The sequence below is a fragment of the Lepisosteus platostomus genome, chromosome 16, assembly GCF_059453375.1.
Source record: "Lepisosteus platostomus isolate fLepPlt1 chromosome 16, fLepPlt1.hap1, whole genome shotgun sequence".
Lineage (NCBI taxonomy): Eukaryota > Metazoa > Chordata > Actinopteri > Semionotiformes > Lepisosteidae > Lepisosteus > Lepisosteus platostomus.
The window spans coordinates 16,305,176-16,327,590 of NC_142626.1; the positions used below are offsets into that span (position 1 = coordinate 16,305,176).

The 22,415-nt window shown below is 38.3% G+C and overlaps 1 pseudogene across 1 annotated transcript; it reads right to left on the reverse strand.

Annotated features, from left to right (window-relative positions):
- Positions 1–11,595: 11,595 nt before the first annotated feature.
- LOC148646965 (stonustoxin subunit beta-like) lies at positions 11,596–16,290 on the reverse strand (annotated as a pseudogene). The gene is made up of 3 exons (XR_015927804.1): positions 16,097–16,290; positions 13,219–13,265; positions 11,596–12,853 (listed from the first exon to the last, which is right to left on the reverse strand). The product of XR_015927804.1 is annotated as a stonustoxin subunit beta-like (transcript).
- Positions 16,291–22,415: the final 6,125 nt, after the last annotated feature.

Below are 22,415 nucleotides of genomic sequence, written 5' to 3' on the forward strand. Positions count from 1 at the left end.
GAACATTAATACAACAAAAGACACTCATGCAGTATGAAACCCAAATCTTTGATTTTGTCTTAACAACCTCCCATTGTTTTAGGAACAGCTTTACAGAGTCTAGACTTTAATAATTCATGCAATGTTTAGATATGCTCAATATTTTCTGTATTTTGTGGCATCTGTTTTCTTAGTTTTCTGTCAGACTCATCCCAGAAATGTACATTCATATATAGAAACAGACTTCAGAGAAAACAAGACCTGCAATGTAGCTGAGTCCCCCACCTGGATGCTGTCCTGTCTTGCACCCTGTGATTCCTGGGTTGATATACCTGTAGCCCTTACCAGGAATAATTGGCATTCTAGTAATAGGTGAACAAATGGAATGTTTCAAAAATGCTAAAATCTGTTTTCTGGAGAATCACATAGAGTAACACTTTGAAAAAAAAAGATTGATTGGGACCCTTTTAGTAGTTTTTATGTCCAGTAGTAGTAGTAGTAGTAATAATAATAATAATAATAATAATAACAACAATAATTTAATCCTGAATGATTTGTGCTATTGAAAATTATTTGTTCGTTAAGGGATTACCAGGTGAAGTGCTGTCAGTATTTCTCTAGATCTGCTGCTGGTCAGAATGGCTGCTTCAGGTGAGCAGTTCACTGGTGGATAAACAGCATCTCCACCTACAGTACTAATATAAAGTACTTTGGTATCTTTCTGAATGATAACTAACAAGAAACAAGCTGATTAAATAACCATGGACAATAAATGACAAAGTGAAACAAGGTTAAGGTTTACTTTCAGGTAGACCTTAAAGGGGAGCAGCCACAGAGCTGGAGAAGCAGGGAAACGAACTTGTCAGAACTAACCTTCTGATGGACTCAAATTCTTCTGAAATTGGTCACAATAACAATGAGCACAACAGGCCAGTGAGGTCTATTCTTAAATTCTGGGTCAAAATCCAACATCCTTCCACTGACCATCATCATTCTTTCCTCAGGTGAAGAAAAGATTGAAGCGATGAGGAACACCTACAAAACTTGCAAAATGTCCTACAGTGAAAATGAGCTTCAGGATCTCCTGAAAGCAGCTAAGAAGAATGTTGAGATCAATAGAAATAAGATCGTCGCTGAGATTCAAAATGCCGTGGATGCAAAAAGGAAAAAGAAACATCAGTAGAATCAAAATATGACAACAGAAGAGTTCAGTGATTCACTTGAGTTAGTAGTATAGAGGAGCCGAGGGGCTGGGGATGTTCACTGTTTGTTTTGTGTCCTAACTGGTCAATCACTCAACTTTTTAAGATTTTTATACTTTTTCCAGCAATAAATACAACACTGTCAGAACAAAGCAAATGGTGCTTCAGCAATTGCAATATAGTGTAGTATAATGGACAGTTTATTCCCTTGTAAAGCAGGTTAAAAGTGATTCCATCTGTAAGTCTGCATTATAGTGATTGAGAATAATGTAATCTCCTTTATTTCTTTAATAATTTCAGGCCAGTGTTTTTAAGACAATGCCATATGATCAATATTTTAAAACTTTTGATTCATTTTTAATCGCTATCGCTTTCAGAGTCTCTGCTGTGCAGTGTCAAACCACAGTTTTTTAAAAAAAAAGTTCAGATTTTTATAAGAAAAATCAAAGAAACAGTTTTAACTCACCTAAGGTAAGTGGACCTGCGCTGGAGGAAGGTCCTGGCTGTTCCTCTTTTTGTTTCTAATCTGAGCAGTCAATTAAACAATTAACCTCATTATTTTATCCTTCAGACATATGCAGGATGTTGCTTATGTTTTTTTTACATTTAACTCAACGCAGTGACTTCTGAAACACCTCAGAGACAAGTTAAAAGTAATATACTTAATGAGTTTCATTATTTAACTCACCATGTTACTGCGAGCTCAGGCTGGAACAGAAAGCAGAGGACACTGGGGCTGAAGGTACCAAGACAGACACCACTATTTACACAGCCACTGTCACAACTCTCAGACCATGAAGTCACACAGTGTATAGTCAAGTGAAAGTTGGCAGAAAGAACAATCAAGTGACCATGCAAATGTTTACTGGCTCTTTAGTTCTAGAGGGTAATTTCCACATAATAGTCTCAGACAAATAGCCCCGATAAACTTTTATTTCTATAGCTTGCAAATATAGAGAACGATCTTAAAATCGATATGATACATAACCTTCGAAGATAATCTAACCCATGAACAAAGTTATGTTTTTGGACAAAACTTTAAAGGTATTATCAGTCACCTGTACATTGAGAACACCTGTATAATGTTTAATTTGTATTGTTTAATTTAATGAATTACAGAAAAGGAAAGGTACAACTGTCCTTTAAGGAGTGAAATGTTTGCAAAATGCTCAATAATTTACTTAGAGTAACAATCACCTGTTTAATAATGACCTGATCAGGACATTTTGAAAATAAACATTGAAAATAAAGAACTCTTTACTATAGGCATTATTAAGTGTTAATTATGTTGTCTTAGATTGAATTTTATGTTTTAAATGTAATAGGGTTTATGGAAATATTGAGAAGAATGCATCTTACTGGGCAGAATTACCTTCTTTAACAGAAGAAATAATATCCTTCAAAATACTGTGAAGTGTAAGAACTGACTTTACAGTATGTTTCACAAAATGGAGAGTAACCAAGAAACTAAAAAAATGGCAACACTAATTTAAAATGGAATCGAAACAATTAAATGAAATTTCCAGCACCTCCTCAGGCTATCCTGTGTCTTTATCTTCACTCTCAGCTTCTGCAGGAGGTCCCAGCTGCAGCAGTTCAGTCATTGTACAGTCCTGTTGAGGGAGATGTTTGTAAGGGTGTGTAGCACAGTGTTTGTACCAACATTCTTTTGGGCAACTGTAAACTCTGACAGCAATAATCTGCTGCATCTTCAGCCTGGACTCCTGTGATGGTCAGAGTAATTTCAGTCCCAGATCTACTGTCACTGAAATGCTCAAGGATCGCAGTCTAATGGGTTGTTTCCTGATAGATCAGGAGATAAGGAGCTTCTCCAGCCTTTGTACCAGGCTAGGCAGTGCTTGAAAAAAAATGAAAAAGAAAATAATAATAAATGTGTCAGAAAAATATTGAAAACACTAATTCATTAATGGATTTGATTTCAATATATTTTCTATTAATGTATTATTTTCACATGAAATTAAACTAAAATATTTAAGTCCCATTTCTACTGTTACACTGTGGGGCAGTGATTAGCAAAGGGATGGACCCTATGCGGGCAGGATATCACAAAACACTGAAGCAACAGAAAATCCAGGGTCATGGTCAAAGACTAGAAAAATGGTCAAGAGCCAAAAATCTAGGAAAAACTTAGCAAAGGGTTTCCAAGATGAATTCCAAAAATCGTGTTCAAGAGGGTAACCAAAAGTCCAAAAACCAAGAAGGATTCCAGAGAAGATAACACAATATAAGGCCTGTAGCTCAAGAGGTCTGCACCAATACTGAGCACTGAATGAACAGGGAGAGTGTGGTTAACCTAAGCCTCTCCCGAGTGGATGAAGTACTTGGTTGGAGTGTTCTCTGGTGGCGGGATGTTGGAACTATAACATTACCCCCCCCTTAAGGGAGGTTCCCGGGATGGTTTGGGAATCAGCAATGGAAATCATGAATTAATGTGCGGTCAAGAAAGTCTTTCTCAGATACCCATGAACGCTCCTCTGGTCCATAGTCTTCCGTCAACTAGATATTGCAATCTCCCATCACGCCAGCTGGAGTCCAGGATTTCTTTACTGTGTAGGCTGGTATACCATCAATTATTCAAGGTGGGGGAGGACGAGGCTGAGGTCGCAACAATGGAGATTTATGGTAGGGTTTGAGTAGTGAAAAGTGAAAGGCAGGGTGAATCCTGAGAGCGGGTGGAATGACCAAACAGTAGGTAACTGGCATGACTTGGGAAACGAAGCGGAAGGGTCCGATGTATCTATGGCCCAATTTGCGGGAACACTGTCGAAGTGGTAAATTACGGGTAGATGACCACACAAATTGTCCACGTCTGAGCTTGGGTACCGTACAGCAATAGTGGTTGATGGTTTTCTTTTGCTGGTCCACTGTACGCAACAGGGTAGTTTTTGCCAATTTCCAAAAATCCTGCAAGTTGGATATATACTCCTGGACTGAAGGGACAGGTGATTCTGGGGAGGATTCTGGTATGAGAGGTGGTTGATATCCCAAAGAGCATTGAAACAAACATACCTGTTGAGGATGTTGAGAGGGAATTGTGTGCGTATTCAGCCCAAGGTAGGAGACGTACTGTAGTTACACTGCTATTTCCTTAGACACGTGATTCCATGTTTTATTTTGAATCCCTGGCAGAACCGGGCATCCAAAAGAATCAAGTACTGTAATAGGTTTATTCCATGCTGAAGAAAAAGAAAAAAGAAAACACATTCCATAAGAATCAGTGCCTTTATGTAGAGCCTTTAAAGGTGGCTTCTCAAAACGCTTTACAGGATAAAAACAACAATAACAACAACAACAATATTGTGTTTCATTGCACTTTGACAGATCATCTTAAAATCAACTGTTGATTTAAAGTTTGACAGTAAATGTTTATATTGTAACGCATACAGCCTCCATTTCTTAATAAAAATGTAGCCTAAGAGGGGGGGTCTGCTCTCACAATCCTCCACATACTCAAGTGAAAAACTAATTAAGCCAATGTAAACGTCGTATTTACAATTTGTTGATAATAAAAATGTTAAGTTCTCTAAAGCTTTGTGATAGTTTACCCAGTTTACCCATTGTTATTAAAAATGACTTGGATTTGAACATGTTGTGATATTTAGAAAGATAAAAGTCAATTAATTGTTCATTTCTATATTTATGTCTTTATTTAGTGGTTTCATTAGTGACAAAGGCTAAACTTTCTTGGAAAAATGTCTTTGCTGTCTTGCTGATAGGTTAAGCTGTCTTGCTGATAGGTTAAGCTTTTTCGCCCTGTTTTGTTGGTTAAACACAATGATCACAAGCACCACCATGGTAACTGGAATGTGTAGTTTTTAATTCAGTTTGAATTATAACTATGTACTGTCTTCATATTTGGCCAGGGCTTTAAAGATAGGGCGCACCAAAAATTTTCGGTTTCGTCGTCTCCACTTTAAAGGTACCCCCGTGCTGGAAGAATTTTACCTCTAAATGTTTGCCCAGTGTACTAATATAGGCACATCCCGGAATTTTGACTTCACTGTCTAATGAAGACATTTTAAAGACTACTTAGCACAGATAAAAAAGCTTGGACTCCCATGGACAGTATCTTATACACATATCTTTTTCTGTTGTCTTTGTTGATCTTGTGAGGATCCTTGTGATATTTTGAGCTCTCGTTGAATGATAAAAGTGTCACAGTTTAAATAATTTTCGTCGTTAGAAATTATGAAACGCTCTGTTAAAAGCAAGGAAGTTTTTATATCTGTTATAGTAAAAGAAAATGCCTGATGAACTAGGGATTGAACAGTTTTTCAGTGCTTGTACAATCAATGGAAATGTTCAAATAAATGTGCTGAAGAAATAAACAAAAAAGTCATTCCTTTATCATATTGGTCAGCTAATGTCCCATCCTTGTTAGTTACAGATGCAGCCATTCAAAATGCGCGGGCGATAACGCATTATTTTCCGGTACGCTGTACGCAGTCTACCGTGAGTTACCGGTAAATACCGCTAGCAAAATAATAGTATCCGGAATTTCCGCAAGGTGGAGCTAATAAAGCTCAACCTTTCATGTTCTTTTTTTCATTGACCGTCTTTGTAAAAGTAACACCACAGCATTTCGCAATCACGCATTTTTTTCCAATCATGCAAAGTACAGTAATTTTTGAGAATCGATTCACCATGCCTTTCACATGCTCATAAAAGAGATTGATTTAGGAACATAAACATATTACCATATGCAAACTGTACTGTATACAGTATGTATATGTATATTTAATGTCTTACCTGTGCCCGTTTAAGTATTGAATATTTATATGGAATTTTACCACTGAAGGGAAATCTTAGTGCCTGAGCATAAAAAGAATAGGAGCATACTGCAACGTGTGTGAAGGCCATAAACAATATTAATTTTGGAACATAAACATACAGTATATGGCTGGTCTCGGTACTTTAAAGAAAACATACAAGAAACATGGTTTCATTATGACCAGAATCGGTCTTGAGATATTTTTAACTTGATTTACAGTATTTGAGAAGTATGTCTTGACACCGATACTACGTAAAAACTGCTCACGTATATGTTTCTAGGTTAATATTATGCATTTCATACGGTCAAATTACTTTTGAGCAACTGATAAGAAGCGCGAAACGGTATGCCCAGGGCGTTTTAGTTTTCGTTTTGTTTTAATGCAGTACAGTGGATTGATTAGAGATATTTTTTAAATGTTGTAGTTCGTCTTGTAAAAATGTTATGAGAATGCTGTGGTGGGTGTTACTTTTTGTCGATGAAGAAATAAAGTCGTTACAAATAGTGTGAATCAGCGTAATACTTTGAGTTTTACTGGTGGAGCTCATACAGCTGTGTCTGGATATCTTGGTCAAATATTCGGCTAGTGTGTACTGTCTGTTTAGGGTTCTGTAGCATTCCACACGGCTGGGCAGCTTTTGACCTTTATGACCTTCGTTATGCTCCTCTGCTTTTTATGCTTAGCTACTAAAATTTCCCTTTTTTGATCGGGGCGGGGGACATTCGGGAATGTGAATCTGATTAAGAATGAATAAAAGCATTTTATTAAAAACGCGCTTGCGTTTGTCTGGGTGCTGACAAAGTAAAAAACAATTACTTTTTGACAATGAAAAACTGAGTGTGTGTGTCTCTCTCTCCACTGGCGTTTGTAATCGTTTTTATTTTTAAATACATTTTAGCAAAGTCATGTACCATAAAAGTATGGTAATTAAAAACCATTAATACTTTCACTGGAGTTTAAATAAAGTTGATGTTTTCTCTTTTTGGCTAGACTTGACTATTTAGCCATGAAATAAACAATACTTTGTCATTAAACAACCTTTATGAGCAATCTTATTTCTTATTTCTGAACATTATTACGCAGAAGACAAAGGTAGCGATTTACGTTGCATTGTGCATTGTGCTGCTGTAATACAGTTTAAAGTAATTAAAAGTCTAAACAGTATCAGCTTATGTATGGGCTGTAATTTAAAAAAAGTCAAAAACCGCAAGAGGAGACACCCAAATTAATAATGTAACATGCTACTGTTTGTGCATGAACATAGTTACTGTATACTGTTATTTCTTTAGATACGCAATTCCATGTTTTTCTTTAATCCCTGGCGGGACCGGGCGTCCATAAGAATCAAGTTCTAGGTTTCATTGCGCTTTGACAGAAACCAAATTATATAGTTATTAATTTCTTTAGATACGTGATTCCACATTATATTCCCTATTAATCAAATTCTAAAAGTATGCTTGTTGACTCCGGTATCAAGCGTATTCACAGAAAAGCTTAAAACTACCACTTTTTATACACGTTATTTCACATTAGTTAAAGACTGCGATGCTAAAAGTGTTTAGGGAGAAATGGAATACTGGTGTGTATTTTTTCTTTAAAGTACCGAGACCAGCCATATTCAATACTTAAACGGGGACAGTAAAGACATTAAATATACATGTACATACTGTATACAGTACAGTATACATGTTCCTAAATCAATATCTTTTATTAGCATGTGAAAGGCATGGTGAATCGGAGATTCTCAAAAATTACTGTACTTTGCATGATTGGAAACAAATGCGTGATTGGATCAACGAAATGCTGTGGTGTTACTTTTACAAAGACGGTCAATGAAAAAAAGAATGTGGACCAGGGCAATACTTTGAGTTTACAGCTTGTCCAAGGTCATTCATTATAAATACTATTAGTAATATCTTCGGTAAAGACTTTGATGGCGACAGCTCAAACATGAGAGGTTGAGCTTTATTAGCTCCACCTTGCAAAAATTCAGGATACTATTATTTTATTTGCGGTATCATGCGGCACTATGCGTGAATATACGGTATTAATACCGTAACTTGCGATAGCCTGCGTCAAGCATACCGCAAAATAATGCGGTATCGCCCGCTTATTTTGAATGGCTGCATCTGAATTAGTGAAATGAGGGTATGAAACCGGGAGCTGGTTATCGGCAGACAAGGAGAAGGGATAAGGTCCTTTTTAAATGCCTTGAACAGCAAGTAACCCTCAGGAGAGCCAGTATATGGTGTGTGATTTAATAAAGGTCTTGAACTGTGTCAATGGGTTTGTTTTAAAGCTATTGACACGTCCTTCGTTGGAGAATCTCGATACAGCCTACTGCAGGAGCAAGTATCCTGCATGTAGTCTGTGTGTTTACCCTTTTATGTTTTCTGACTGAGATAAGCCGTGTAAGATTTTCAATGCACTGTTCATGCAAATGGCAATAAAGGTACTTGAACTTGAATTAAGCTTTGTGGCAGGGATACTGAGGGAACTGAAACAGCTCAGAGTGAACTTGGCTTCTTTTGTGTTTTGTTCTGTTCCTCTACTCTTATTGCTGACTTTGTTCTTTGTTTCTGAAGCCCCATCAAATTCACTGAGATCCCTAACCCCACTCTGCCCCCTGGTGTCTTGCCTGTAAACAATTAATAACTTTCAGGTTTTATAGTGACTGACCTCCTTTATTAGCAGTTTGTATTTCTGTATCAGAGTTTGACTGGTAACAGCTCACAGTGTTCATGAGTGCTAAATATATAGATGATATTAAAGAGGTCCCAATATCTTTTCACAATATTGTTACAAAACTGGGGGGTGTCAGAAAAACGGAGATTGGGAAGTAATTCAATAACTTTTACTGGCGAAGACCCTTTTAACCAATGTCCGCCTAGAATTTCCTCCACTTAAATATTTTGTTATATCTCTGCAGCAGAACATAGCAGGAGCCTGGTTCAGGTCTTAACTTGAAGCTAGCCCCCTTGGTTTTGAGTGTAGACAGTCATTGTATTTCTTAATGTGTCCACTCAGCAGACAAACATATGAAAAAAAAAAAAAACAGCAGGCGGCATTTTTGTTTTGGTCTTCAGAGGTCAGGTTTTTCTATTCTAGGCCGTGAAATGTCCTGGGAATAATTTGAAAACCTTGTTCAAGGTGCCTACTAGCTTGGATAGAAATCTGGGACAAATTGATCAATTTGAAAAAAATCTACATAATGTTTTGTAAAGACTGGACCTGGAATTAAATTTTTCACATATAATAAATAAATTATAAAAAATATTTAAAGCAATACCAATAAAAAACCATTGCAATTGCTATACAAACCTTCAGACACTGCTAGAGAGCCCTTTTCTGCTGTTAGGCATTGAAAAAAAAAACCTCAGAGTTGCCTTCTGGTGTGAAAAAAGGAGCACTGATAAGAAACTGATTGATTACCCCTTCTGAGTCAATGATTGACAGCTAGAAGCTGAGCAGAATGCAGCCTGTGACTTCTAGAGGTAGTCTCACCCCCTAAGGGCTCTGAATGGCTGAACATGTATCCTGGGGTTGGACTGGTTGCAGCAAGTGACCTCGCCGCTGGAGGGCACCCGCCACCCCCGGCGCAGCACCCTGTCCCTCACACCCAGGTCAAGGCAACCACCCACTTGCTGCAACCAGTCTAACCCCAGGATACAGTCCTCATGGACTGGGGCAAGGTAGAAGGGGTGTTTCACCCTCACAGCCCCAAAGTGCACGGTGAGCGCCCTGGGGGTCTGGCTGCCTCGGTGCCTGATGGTCGAACCGTTGTCGATGAGGGCCTGGCAGAGTCTGCCCCCGATGAGGCAGGAAAGAAATAAGCACCGGCTGTGGCCAACCCTCCCCACAGCAGGCGGGGTGAAGCGCTCCCTCTGGCTTTCCGGAGCCGGGGTAGCGTCGTTCAAGGGTGGTCTTCCCCCCTTTAGGCTGCCCTGTCGGACTAAGTAGGCCACGTCTGCGGCTGTTACCTTCATTGTTACCCTGATACCTCTTTATTTAGAACTCACTCTTCTCCCTGCCTGTCTGGCTTCTTTTAATCCTTCTGTGCCCGGATTGCAGCGGGTAGGATATTTTTCCAAGAAAAAAGAGAAATTAAAAAATGAGAAATTTCACCAGAGCCCCTTCTCGTGTCTAATTTTTAGTTTAGAACGATTCAAGCAGGATTTTGGATGAAAGGCAGCGACCTTAATCAAGCCCGAATCATAATTGAACCCATTCAGAGCCTACATTACATTTTAGCATTTCATTCTGAGCAGAAGATCCTCACACCTGAAGAAGGCTTGCGTTTTCTCCTCTTTTAAGCATGTGTACAATGCTGTAATACAATTTAAAATAATTAAAAGTTTAAACAGTATCAACTAAACTCCATTAATATAAGTATCGAGTGGTATTAAATAAATAAACAGTTTTTTAGTATAGATTTAGATTTTATTAGATTTTAGTATAGACTTTTCTAAAATGTATTAAAAAAATAAAAACGATTACTAATCTAATCTTTCCACGTTTGATCCCAAAATCCCAAGAAAAATAAATCTAAATGGGGAGAAAGCTATGCTGAAAGTTTATTAATATACTTAGAAGACAAAGATAATTTTTGTTGCATTTGTCTGATTGTGAATCAAAAAATACATTTAATTAACTGCACTCGGTGACAGCTGACAATCCTCCATACACTCAAGTGAAAAATTAGTAATGCCAATGTAAACATCGTATTTACAATTTGATAATAGAAATGTTAAGTTCTCCAAAGCTTTGTGAGGCAGCAAAAGGCAGCAAAAGATTCGAACACACACGGATACTATTACACAAGAATACATTTATAAATACATAGAATGTGCATATAAACATAACAGATCTTATGAGTGAGGGTTAGCAGAATACAAAAGGTATATTCAATCACGAAGAGTTACAAATGCCAAGAGTGACACACGTTCAGTAAATCATTCATTTAGACCGTTTCGTAAATGAACTTGGCTACAACTTCTACACTAGATACTCAAAACAAGTACATCACTCATAGGAATTAAATTGATATCAACTTGGGTTGAGGTAACAATTGAATTCTCGAGCTGTAATGCAGAATTCAGCTACAATGCAGAATGCAGCTGTAATGGATTCAGATCTCCCGCAGACAAAAAAGAACAGTGGCAGGCTGTTGCTGTGTCCAATCGGTGTTCCTTTGGTTACGCGCTGGCGACCTCCGTTCTCGACTCTTAGAACAAAGAAAAGTCCTGGCACTCAGACACACTGGCTGTTACATGATTGTCTGAGCTGAGTCTGAGAATGTCCAGGAGGAGCACGAGAATGTTCAGGAGGAGCTGGAGTCTGAAAAATGTCCAGGAAGCCCTATGCTGCTTGTTTTACATGGAGGAACTACGGTCGTTCATTGGTTGAAAGTTTCATGGGCATCCAAGACCCACGTGGGGTTACTCTGCCCTACCTGTTCCTGATTGGCTGATCTAGGTGGAGGATGAGTAACTACGCTCTCTGACCCTGGGGTTGTAAACCAATTGGGTTGAGGCTCTCACTTGGAATCTCGCAGACAGTAAGGCGCCAGAAATGACCATTTATTAGGGTGGCTGATGTGTCTCAGCTTTGGGAGTTGTTCCTTATGAGGACACTCTATCAGCTAGAAAAACACCTTAAACCAAGTGGAATGGCCTCTCTGTATCCAGCACCACTTGAGACGAGGGAGAGAGAGACTGGCAAGGGAACAGCAAACTTAATTCCTGTATTTTATTAAGCCTTGCCGCTACAATAGTATTAAAGACATTTTAGGGCTAAAATTAAAAACAATTAATTGTCAATTAAGAAATTATGTCCTTAAATTATTTTTAACAGTCGGATTTACAATCCTCTATTTACAGTAGAATGCATGCATTCACTTAATTACATATACTATACAGAAAGTGTTATAAAATACAATATTCACATCCATCTAATCAAACTAGTACTACCCTGTTTATAGCACAAGAGTAATTGTTGCCGACAACCTTGGTCTTGTCCCTTTCGGTTCTTTACAGCCATTCACACTTGTTTAAGGCAAAGCTGTGCTGCCTCAGGAACATTGTATTTCACCTGTGGACTGCCTTGAAAAGGTGGATTCCTCTGACTTAAAATTGTCATTTTCCTTGAGCTCACGGGAAAGCAATTCCAGGACTGTTTTTAGTATCATATTACCTGTACATTTTAATCAATGAGCATTGTCCTACCTGCATGTAAGCAAAACTGAAAAATACACTTAATTTGATAAACATTTTGAACACAAATTTTGAAGAAGATACAGAGGGCAAATGAGAGATGGAAAAAGACCTTCTCCCAAAGGACATAGCAGTTATTCTATCTGACACAGCGAGACAGTGGAGTCAGGACCCCAGACCCAGAATCCGGGGTACAAAGGTTCAGTGAAAGTGGTGAGAACAGTGTGGAGTAGAATTGGTGTGTCAGGGGAGATGCTGTAAAATGACAATGTGCCAGCTGGGCAGTCCAGATACACTCCTATTCTGGAGGAGGACAGAGTGACAGGTATGTCAGCCCAGCTCTCCTTGTGACAGATGGAGTAAAACTGGTCACTGCAGTTAAAAGACCAGGACTTGTTGTTGGATCCAAGGGGACCCTGACTCCATCCTTTCCTGCTGATTTCTTTATAGGCAACTCCAACAGATACCCATTTCCCACTCCACTCAGCCTCCCAGTAACATCGCCCAGTCAGCTCCTCTCTGCACAGAACCTGGGACCAATAGTCAGATCTCTCAGGGTTATCAGGACATGGCTGTTCCTGTCTCATAACTGTGACTTTCCGGTTTTCCTCTGACAGAGCAAGACGTCTGTGGGCTGTTTCTTGGTTCAATGTGAGATCACACGCATCTGAAAAAAAGAAAACAACTCCCCTATAAAAAAGTGGATCTCATAAAGTATTACAACTGAATGGAATAAATTTAATAAGAAAAAGATTAGTAAGGAACTGGTAAATTAAAAGTGAAGAGGTGAATAGAGAGAGGAAAAAGAAATTGCACAGATACAGTAAGATAGGAAATGTTAAATCAGAAAGATATGACAGAGGAGAGCCCTGTAATACATAGTTAACTGACTGGAATGAAGTTTGAGAGAGCAACATAAGACAGAGTGATGACAGATGTGGGTAGATTCAGGAAAAGTCCACTTTGTCTTCGTCCTCCTCTGTGCCCCCTCTCCCCTTTTTTTTCTGAGTAAACAATTAAAAACTGACTCACATTTCAGCAGTCCTGGTTTGTCCCTGTCCTTTCCAATGTGGTCAACACTGTATGAAAACAGAACAGACACACAGATTCAGGCACACAGAGACATGCCTGCATACTGGCAGAAGACTGTGGGGTCAAAGATCCACAAGTTCGACAAGCCTTATTGAATGCATGATGAGAGTTTAAGTAGTAACACCTTACAGTGCTAATCACATTTGTGGAACATCCTGCCCAAATCCATCAAGATGTTTTGATTACGGATTTTTTTTAAGCATCACTTAAACCTGGCCAGGTTAGAACACAATGGGCAGGTCAAGATAATGTTAGTTATAAAGACAATAAAGGGTCAAACAAGGTCACTTGATAGCTGTTAGTGGACCTGTAGTAAGGCCTAAACAGTCACTAAGTGTGGTATAATAGACAGGCCCTACCTCACTGAGTGAACTGGTTGTGTACCTGTTTGTATATGTTATCTCCACACACTGTCACTCAGTTTTACACTGCTTTGTTTTTTCATGCTTTCACACCAACTACACTTCACAAAACAGACTTCCAGAATAACAAGACAGGTGAGAAGACCTGCTACAATCTGAAAGCACTTTTCCACCCAAACCCCTCTGACCCCTTACAGTAGGTCTGATGTGCTCACATAGCTCCCCTTCAGGGGGAACCTTCAGGTCTTCTCCACCTGCTGTCTTCCTGCATACCGTGCTTAAATAATAAACTGAAGTAAGCACCTTGTGAATGTCTGTGACCGACAGCCATCCAGGCCATGCCTCTTCTCCAAAGTCTCTCCAGTCCACGAGTAATCACACATGGATTTCTGCAGCCTACAGTCAGTCTGCTGTCCACCGTTGCCACATCACTGGCTACTGCAGCCAGCAGCCTCTGCTGCCTTTCTTTAAAGTCTCTCTTTGGTCCTCGCTGGCGAAGAACCCACGGCTGATGAATCTGCCTTTTCAGCACCACAACTTTAGACCCTCAGCTAACCAACCCTTCTGTGACTCTGGTTAGCACACACAAACAGGTCCGTCTCTGCTGTCACTTTCCCTCCTGCCCCTCCAGTCAGTGTACAGAAGCTGCTTGTATCTCTCTCGCGCTAGGTCAGCCTGTACTGCACACAGACACTTACCTGCAGCGGGTAGAAGAGATTTTTCCACTGACATATATTACTGCTGTTGTATAGCTCTTGTTGAAAAGTTCTAATAAAATTGATTATTGTTAGTTGCATTGTCACTAGAATAATAGCTACTAAATTTGGAATTCATCGACTAAAGCCTTTGACCGTTTTGCAGAAGTTATGTTTTGCCAAGCTGTTTATGACCCACCTGGGGAAAAATATCAACTTCTGGAGGTAAGAAATTTTAGAGTTTGTAGTGTTGTGGTTGTTAATGAAATGATGCATCGTTTTATTGCAACTGTTACCATAGATTCCTGCAAACCACTTGGCAGTGGCCCAACTCTCTTGGTACATAAAGGAATAACAATGATAATGTTTAACATTTAATAGAAAATAAAGATGTCTGTGTAACATCTCAGAGTACTCAACTCAATTACATCACTAAAATAGCAATGAACATATTTACTGCCAAAACAGTTTGTAAACAACTAAAGCTACTATGGGCTGTACATCAACAGTAAACAAAATTAAAAAGTGGTCAAGAGGCCATTATGGTTTTACATACTATGAAAGGGCAGCAGGTACAGATAAGATGGTGGCCTTGTCTGGACCACATTCATCATAAAGGTGTGGAGAATAAGCTAAGCTGTGTTCAGTCACCTGAACAGTTGCTGGGAGACAGCTGGTCAGTTGACAATTTGAAAAGCAGGAATCAGAGGCTTTCTGGGTCAGTTGATTGATCTGCTGTCTGGAGGCCAGAAGGCAGATACTTGATGTGTGCTGTCCGCCATAAGACTCACTGTGGGCTGTGGACCTAAAGAACTTGTGAGTTTTCTGGAACTGAGAAATTTGTGAGTGTTTATGAATCTTATATATACACTATGTATGTCTTATATTTAAAAGGTTTTTGGAGAGTCTCAGAGACAGACAAGTTTTGGTGAGTGATTTGATTTTGTGGAGTATCAAAAACATACATTGTTGAAGTAGCATTCAGTATTTTATTTGATAAGCTGTTTAAAAACTGATACAGGACTTGTTCCTCCTGGAATGGTAGGTTACACATGCATCTTTGTGTTGTGTTTAGGTTTGATCATGGAATGTCTTTATTTGTAGGCTTTGTAGGTGATCTTCCACCTCAAGAATAAACAATTATAGAACACTATTATAACATTCTATATAGCCAGCAGCTACAGAATACCACCCTGCAATTCACAATTGGTAACCCACTAAAGCTAAGCAGGGGTGAGCCTGGCTAGTTCCTGGATGGGAGACCTCATGGGAAAGCTAGGGTTGCTGCTGGAGGAGGTAATAGTAGGGGGTGCTCACCCTGTGGTCTGTGTGGGTCCTAATGCTTCAGTATAGTGACAGGGACACTTTCCAATAAAAAGGAGCTGTCCTTTAAATGAAATGAAATGTAAGACCAAGGTGCTGACTCTCTCTGGTCATTAAAAATCCCAGGGCATTTCTCAAAAAGAGTAGTGTACCCCGACATCCTGGCGTTTACCATGGCCCCCTAATAATCCCCATCTCTGAACTGGCTTCATCACTCAGCTGTGATAGCTGATGTGTGGTAAGCATACTGGCACACTGTGGTTGCTGTCACATCATCAAGGTGGGTACTGCACATTGGTGGTGGAAGCAAATCCCCATTACCTGTAAAGTGTGAGTGCAGTGTCCAGAAAGGTGCTATGTAAGTATAAGGAATTATTATTCTATGACACTTCCTCTTTTGTCACTGGCAGACCTTCTACTCTTAGTCTCTATACTTACTTCAGTTTCTACAGTTTACATTTTTTATCCTCCAGGACAGCAGAGAGTAGTTTCACTCCAGAGTCCCCTGGATGATTGTAGCTCAAGTCCAGCTCTCTCAGTCTTGAGGTGTTTGATTGTAGAGCTGCAGCCAGAGCTGCACAGCCAACCTCTGTGACCCAACATCCAGAAAGCCTGAAGAGAGAATAGCCCATCAATATCCCAACTCATGCATATATAGTTCCTTTTTTGTAGTCTGGCTCTACTTACATTGGTAATTCAGATGCTTACGTCTCACTGCTCTGCCTAGCATCTTAAAACCTACAAACTTTGGATTGACCAAACCTCTGAAATACCAATACTGCACACAACTGAAAAACTTAATGGGAACTCATAATTAGCATCTTAGCTAATTATTTATTTAAGCAGATGTGTCAGTTAAGATCACATCATTTAAAAAATAATATGTAGAGTATAGTCACATGTGTGCCACACAACCAGGTGGATTGAACCCTAAAAACCAGTCCACATTGGTGTTTGCACGATGCCCATATAATTTTGTCAAAACCTCCAGTCTTTCTAGTTTACAATGCGGATCCTCCAGTGCAGCAGACAGCTCCTTTACTCCTGAATCCCTCAGATCATTGTCCCTCAGGTCCAGGTCTTTCAGCTGACACTGGGCTGTACGGAGAGCTGAGGCCAGTGCACTGCAGGTCCCCTCAGTGATAAGGCAATAACCTAGGCTACAGGGAAGAGCTCAGGGGTTTATTTGTAAATCTGAAAGGAGCGTGTATGAATAGTTGTAGGATTAATATATAGTAAAACTAGGAATTACACATGTAACTCATTTAAACTATGCTTTGTTAATGTGGAGAATACGTGTAGAGTTAAAATTACGCCACATTGAAATAAAAGTTAATGTTACGATTTGTCCTTATTTACGCTGTTAAAATACTGACAAAATCTAAGCTAATTTTTCATCAAGCGCAACACATTGATTTTTGAGTATACAACATTCTAAAAAAGGTGTTACAAGTGCATTTTACGATTCTAACAAAAAATACCGAGATTAATATTTTACACTTCAAACACCTATGCTGTTTTCGTACAGACAACGTCTTTTCTATGTAAAACCATACACGTTTACACATTACATTTAGTCTGTCAAGTGTTTGTTATATAACTTATATAATATAGGTTTATTAATCAAGATTATCTACAATGTAGGGATAGAAAAAAATGTTCATTTAAAACAGTCAGGTGAGACAGCTCATGTTTCGCATGATTGGCATGACATTCTTCATTGGTGTTGTTTAACTTTGAACTATTAAAATGGAGAAGGAATTGTGTTGTTTTGATACACGTGTTTAAGTTTTCTCAGTCACCATTATAATAAAAATAATCTGAAATCTAGATTATTTAAATTCTGATTCATCTTAATGTATTCATATGTGTACATGTCATTCCTGTACCTGACCTACTTTTTTATTTTTATTCCAGCAGCTTCACTTCTATTTCCATGTATTTTCAGACATGGAGTATTTGTCAACATTGCTGTTTGGTAGCCATGTTTTAGTTATTCCAGTTCTATTTTTCCAATTACATTATATTTGCATCCTAATGCAATTTACTTTATTTATTACGTTTTGTTTCTAATACTCCTGGCATGTAGGTTACATACCTAAAGTAATTAGCTGCAAGTTCTTATACAATTTATTTTATCTCTTTGCATCTGGTCCCTTACAGATTGTACTGTATGTGGATTCATCCCCCTTTTCCATTTTATTATAGGAAATATATTGTGATAAATGTACTCTGCTTGTAGTATGCACTACATACTGTAGTATGCATTCCAATGATAGATAAGATTTAATAGTCTCCTGAGGATTATTTTTTTTATGGACACACAGTACTCCTGTACATTTAAATAGAATGCAAACAAAAAAAGAAAAGAAAAACATTGCACATTATTCTATTACAAAAAATAAGAAAAACATTGCACATCACTCTATTGCACATGTACAATATAACAAGTAACAAAATGTAACACATCACAAAAACATATTGAACTCAAGTGGGTTGTAAGAGTCAAAATTGTGTTTATCCTTGACATTTGTGTTGACAGCTTTAATGGATAGTGGTTTGTATCTGTTTGACTTACATTTGGGAACCCTAACACATTTGCCAGAAGGAAGAAGTTGATATTCAGAGTTGAGGATGTGGGAAGGATCTGATATAATTTCCCCTGCGTGTTTGATTATGGATTTTTCAAAGATTGTCTGCAGGGAGGGATACTGTTTCACTTCCATGACCTTCAAAGTTGTCTGGATGAGGCGGGTAATTTGCGATTTTAAATGAACTGATAGTTTACCAAACCACACTGTAATACCATATCTGATATGCTGTCGATTACAGTGAAAGAGTAGCATTACTTCCTGTTGAACCCCAAACACTCTTAGTCTTCACAGTAAATATAAGCGCTGCTGAACTTTGGAGCACACTCAACATGAGTAGACCAGCACGGTTACAGTATGCATTAAGCCAAGAACAGCTATATCATCTGAGAATCTGAAAATTTAGTTGCTTTGACTACTGCTTGTACAATAATTTGTATAATGTTTAAACAGAACTGGAGAGCTCACAGAGCCCTGAGGGGCATCTGTGCTAATAGATCGTGACTCAGAAAGAGTTTTGCTGACCCTGACATACTGTTTATGATTTGTTAAAAATGAATGATACCATCATATAACGTTATGGTTAACGGACATTTGCTTCAACTTGCTTATGAATAGATGGGGCTGCAGCATATTAAATGCAGAGCTTAAGTCCACAAACAGCATCCGAGCATAGGCAATGATACATTGTATTTTAAGTTATAGAAAAAGAAACCTAGTAAAAAAGACAACCACCATTTCCACTGCTTTTTATATGAACTGGGCCCAGTCTTTCATGACATATGGTAATCTACAAATATAGCCATTCAAATTGTGCTGTAAATGCCTGGTCTAAAGCAAGCTCACTGCGGCATATTGCAATATCATCTGGCATACTGAACTATTAAAATACTGACAAAATCTAAGCCAATTTTTAATTGGCCAAAGAGAATTGAAAGGTGGCACTAGTAGTGTGTTAGATGATAGTGAAACCACAGCTTCATTTAATCTGTATTACTAATTTTCTTTAAATCCACTTAACATGGAATATTAATATATAATCATGTAACAAAAGGGAAGTTTTGGTAGGTGAAAATAAAAAAATAACTGAAGTATTAAACCATCTTTGAACACCATTTACTATATTAATTTATTAATATAAACATAATTATATATCTGTTAGAGGTCGCAAAAAATAACAGTATTCCACGATAGAAGAGTATTCCATCTTCTTCACAAACATTTTATGCATTATATTCTTCAACTTGCTCTGGTTATGTTGGAACAGTTTTTACGTGATTGTTTTAATAATTTTGTTCTGTTGTTTTTGTTGCAATGGAAAATGAAACACTTGTAGTATCATTGAAAATTAGTAGAAAATGAAAAAAGGCAGTGCTTGTGGTTTTTAATTTAGCTCATCCAAGCTGTATGACGTGTTGCTGTGTTCATTAGCAGAATTCTTGCCTATCATGTGGAATGTCTGAATTTGATTCCTGACCAATACATAGGTTTTACTTTTTACAAAGAGACTTTCTCAAATAATAAAATATAGCATACAAATTATTACATTGATATTTGTATTATTATAATTAAATATAATATAATTAAAGAAGCTGAATACTATAATAAAGAGGTTCTCTCAACTTTATTGAGGGTGGTGTAGTCAGATTAAATACAGTATATTTTACTTAAAGCTATAATAGGGAAGGAGGGGATAAGGTAATAAAAAGGAAAATTATTTAATTCGGGGTGCCCAACCAGTAGATCGCAGGAGTGCTAACCAGTCCATCGCAAGAATGTTTGGCAAAAAATAAATGGGCTATTTGACTATTTACTTTTTTCAATAGCCTAATCATCCATTCAGATCTATGCTGTTAAGTCATACATTTTACTGCCCTTGTGTGTGTTTAACCCTTGTTGACTGCATTGTAAAACTTTCTGTTGCCTGGGTGCTGGCTGCCACTGAAAAAAAGGCTACAGGAGCTCCGTAAATAGTGTTGTGTGTGCTAACCAAGAATGTTCTCCTGGTTATTGCCGTACGAACCCCACATTTGCTACACTGCATAGCGGAGTGAAACAGACTGGGCGTGACAAATTTGCTAACAGTTTTATATGTTTGATTGTCTATTTGATAGTTGTAGTGTTTGAGCGAAAATGATGAAGCAAAGAGACCGAAAGCTTGCCATTACCACAAGGAATGGGAGCATGATGATTTTTTTGTACTTTCTCATTCAAAGTGTGGGTGTTTAATCTGCAATGCTAGCATCTATGCCAAAAAGGGAAATATAGAACAACTATTCAAAACTACACACAAAACGGATGATGTAGTCTTTCCCATTAAAAGTGATTTACGGAAAGTGGAAAAGTTAAAATCTCAACTACCAGCACAGAAGTTGGTTTTCACAAGGGATACAAGAGGGAAAGCAGCAATTATCGCATCATTCTGAGTGAACCATGTCTTGGCTCACTCAGAATGGCACAAAAAGTCTCTCAGCAAAGGAAAGGTCATAAAAGAAGCTTTGCTGAGGCTGCCGATTTACTGTTTGGAGATTTCAAAAACTAAAATTTTTGGCGAGGTTCAGAGAGCTGTTGCCTGAAATCAAAGAGTTTCTCAAGTCGTTTAAACATGGTGAATATGACAATTATAGGATGACCAATGGCTTCTGGATTTAGCATTCCTCACAGACTTGACTAAACTGCTGAATGAGCTGAATATCAAGCTGCAGGGACAAAATAAAAATGTCATTGACATGATCAGCAGTGTCAACACGTAAAAAAATAAAGTGTTCTCGACAAAGCTTAGATATTCTTTTTTCTAAAATGGGGAATATTACTTGTTCACTGAAGCATGAGCCACTTGCTTTAATTTGCTGTCATTTTAGTGATGGGTATCACAATTGTACTTATGTGCCAACAGTATGGTTTTCCCATATCGGAGCTTCAAATTCATAGTGTTAGATAGTGCTGGACTGGCTAACGAAAAAGTAGATCTTACATTAAAAAAGGTTGGGCACCTGTGATTTAATTGATTGGTTGATGTTGTGGAATGTGTGTTCCGCCCGCAAAAAAAAAGAGAAAAGGGGGAAAATTAACTCTCGAATTTGACTGTTCTTTGACTCTCCTATGGATTCACCTTTGTGCTTTTCTCACTTTCTCTTGGCTTGACCCATGCTTGTCTGACTGTGTCTCAGGATTGTGTCAGTTTTCCTTTCACTTGCCTGCCCTGCCTGTTTTCAGCAGACCCTGCTCTCGAATTCATTCTACCATCTCCTGGCTGCTGCTTCTATCAGGTCAGTACAGCAGATATCGCAGGTTAATCAAAAAAGCAGAAGTGTACGGGTGTGGGCATAGTCTCTGCACAGTGCAGCAGACAAAGACTTAAAGTCAGTATTGGGGCATTAGTCTAAACGTTCAGTTCTCGCTGCCTGTGGTTAACATTCCATCATTTGGAGGCTACTCCCCTCTTTTAGTGATGGTCACGGAATTTTATTCTTCATATTTACTGTCAGTAGCTGATAGGATATGATAAAACACTAGTTTTGTAAGTGATTTCAGTTAATACTGAAGTAGAGAGATTTGGATTCTGTGGAGGAATGTTTGTGGATAATGCCTAGTATTGTACAGATGTATATATTTATATAGATCCAGCCATTCAGAATGCACAGAGGATAATGCAGAACATTGCAGCACGAGTGCTGTGGGGTGTTGCACATTTTTAAAAATATTCAGTCGTCACACTGCACTACTTTGTACCACCAGGTGGAGCAATGAAAGCTTAACCTGGTGTGTAGAAGCATTTGGGCAGTCACCAGAAAGGCAGGCAGAATGAATGAATTGAATGAATCCCAGCCAATGCTGGGGATAATCTTTTTCCAGTTATACAATTTAAGTTGTATAGTGTTAAGACTTCTTTATTTTAAACTGTGTATTACAGCACAGTGTTAAATATTAAATTAATTAAAAAAGAAAGTAGGGCTATTTTACAAAAACCAAGTTACTCAGTTGGATATAAAAAATAGCTTGTTGTGAACGGGGTGGCCTTCTTTCAAGTTTGCATCTGCTTCGAAATAATCTATATTTTGCAAAGGAACAAGTAAAGATTTATACAATGCTGAAAAGAAAAGAAACACTATGTTGCGGCTGTGGATCCTTCTTCGGATGTGAAGAAGAAGAACCCGAAGACCAAA